At 43.4% G+C, this 2,452-nt stretch overlaps 1 non-coding gene across 1 annotated transcript; it reads left to right on the top strand.

Moving 5' to 3' along the window:
• Positions 1–2,046: 2,046 nt before the first annotated feature.
• Positions 2,047–2,154, top strand: LOC148574110 (small nucleolar RNA R71). Its single transcript, XR_015905961.1, has one exon. It is a non-coding gene; the product is annotated as a small nucleolar RNA R71 (small nucleolar RNA).
• Positions 2,155–2,452: the final 298 nt, after the last annotated feature.

Below are 2,452 nucleotides of genomic sequence, written 5' to 3'. Positions count from 1 at the left end.
ATGCCTTTGTACCCAACTCTGGGCGTTCAGCGCCAGGTTGGTGGCCATTTTGGGCGTTCAGCGTCCATTTGTGTGCCATTTCTGGCGTTGAACGCCAGAACCATGCCTGTTCTGGCGTTCAGCGCCCAGAAGCTGCCCATTTTGGGCGTTCAGTGCCAGAACCATGCTCTGTTCTAGCGCTGAACGCCAGACAGATGCTCCTCCAGGGTGTGATTTTTCTTCTGCTGTTTTTGATTCCGTTTTCAATTTTTATATTTATTTTGTGACTCCACATGATCATAAACCTAAGAAAACATGAAAAACAATAAAAATAAGAATTAGATAAACATTGGGTTGCCTCCCAACAAGCGCTTCTTTAATGTCAATAGCTTGACAGTGGGCTCTCATGGAGCCTCACAGATGTGCAGAGCTTTGTTGAGACTCTCCAACACCAAACTTAGAGTTTGGATATGGGAGTTCAACACCAAACTTAGAGTTTGACTGTGGGGGCTCTGGTTGACTTTGCTTTGAGAGAAGCTTTTTCTGCTTCCTCTCCATGGTTGCAGAGGGAGATCCTTGAGTTTTGAACACAAGGGAGTCCTCATTCCATTGAAGGACTATTTCACCTCTGTCAACATCAATCACAGCTCTTGCTGTGGCCAGGAAAGGTCTTCCTAGGATGATGGATTCATCCTCTTCCTTTCCAGTATCTAGGACTATGAAATCAGTGGGTATGTAAAGGCCCTCAACCTTTACTAATACATCTTCTACTTGTCCATAAGCCTGTTTTCTTGAGCTGTCTGCCATCTCTAGTGAGATTTTAGCAGCTTGTACCCCATAGATTCCCAGTTTCTCTATTACAGAGATGGGCATGAGGTTTATACCTGAACCAAGGTCACACAGAGCTTTAAAGATCATGGTGCCTATGGTACAAGGTAATATGAACTTTCCAGGATCCTGTCTCTTCTGAGGCAATGTCAGTTGATCCAGATCACTTAGTTCATTGATGAACAAGGGAGGTTCAACTTCCCAAGTATCAATGCCAAATAATTTGGCATTCAGCTTCATGATTGCACCAAGAAACTTGGCAGTTTGCTCTTCAGTAACATCCTCATTCTCTTCAGAAGAGGAATACTCATCAGAGCTCATGAAGGGTATAAGGAGGTTCAATGGAATCTCTTTGGTCTCTAGATGAGCCTCAGAGTCCTTTGGTTCCTTAGAGGGAAGCTCCTTATTGACCACTGGACGTCCCAGGAGGTCTTCCTCCTTGGGATTCACGTCCTCTCCTCTCCTCACAGGTTCGGCCATGGCACTTATGTCAATGGCCTTGCACTCTCCTTTTGGATTCTCTTCTGTATTGCTTGGGAGAGTACTAGGAGGGATTTCAGTGATCCTTTTACTCAGCTGGCCCACTTGTGCTTCCAAATTTCTAATGGAAGACCTTGTTTCATTCATGAAACTCACAGTGGCCTTAGATAGATCAGAGACTAGATTTGCTAAATTAGAAGCATTTTGTTCAGAGTTCTCTGTCTGTTGCTGAGTGGATGATGGAAAAGGCTTGCTATTGCTAAACCTATTTCTTCCACCATTATTAAAGCCTTGTTGAGGATTTTGATCCTTCCATGAGAAATTTGGATGATTTCTCCATGATGAGTTATAGGTGTTTCCATAAGGTTCACCTAAGTAGTTCACCTCTGCTATTGCAGGGTTCTCAGGATCATAAGCTTCTTCTTCAGGAGAAGCCTCTTGAGTACTGTTGGATGCAGCTTGCATTCCATTCAGACTCTGAGAAATCATATTGACTTGCTGAGTCAATATTTTGTTCTGAGCCAATATGGCATTCAGAGTATCAACTTCAAGAACTCCCTTCTTCATAGGCGTCCCATTACTCACAGGATTCCTTTCAGAAGTGTACATGAACTGGTTATTAGCAACCATGTCAATGAGTTCTTGAGCTTCTGCAGGCGTTTTCTTTAGGTGAATGGATCCACCTGCAGAAGTGTCCAGTGACATCTTTGATAGCTCAGATAAACCATCATAGAATATGTCCAGGATGGTCCATTCTGAAAGCATGTCAGAAGGACACTTTTTGGTCAACTGTTTGTATCTTTCCCAAGCTTCATAGAGGGATTCACCTTCTTTTTGTCTGAAGGTTTGAACATCAGCTCTAAGCTTGCTCAGCTTTTGAGGAGGAAAGTACTTGGCTAAGAAAGCCGTGACCAGCTTATCCCAAGAGTTCAGGCTGTCTTTGGGTTGAGAATCCAACCATAATCTAGCTCTGTCTCTTACAGCAAAGGGGAAAAGCATGAGCCTGTAGACTTCAGGATCTACTCCATTAGTCTTAACAGTATCACATATCTGCAAGAATTCAGTTAAGAACTGAAAGGGATCTTCCGATGGAAGTCCATGAAACTTGCAGTTCTGCTGCATCAGAGAAACTAATTGAGGTTTCAGCTCAAAGTTGTTTGCTCCA

The sequence above is a fragment of the Arachis ipaensis genome, chromosome B2 (genome assembly GCF_059453495.1).
Source record: "Arachis ipaensis isolate K30076 ecotype BB chromosome B2, ASM5945349v1, whole genome shotgun sequence".
Classification (NCBI taxonomy): Eukaryota; Viridiplantae; Streptophyta; class Magnoliopsida; order Fabales; family Fabaceae; genus Arachis; species Arachis ipaensis.
This window is presented reverse-complemented; position numbering and strand designations above follow the sequence as displayed.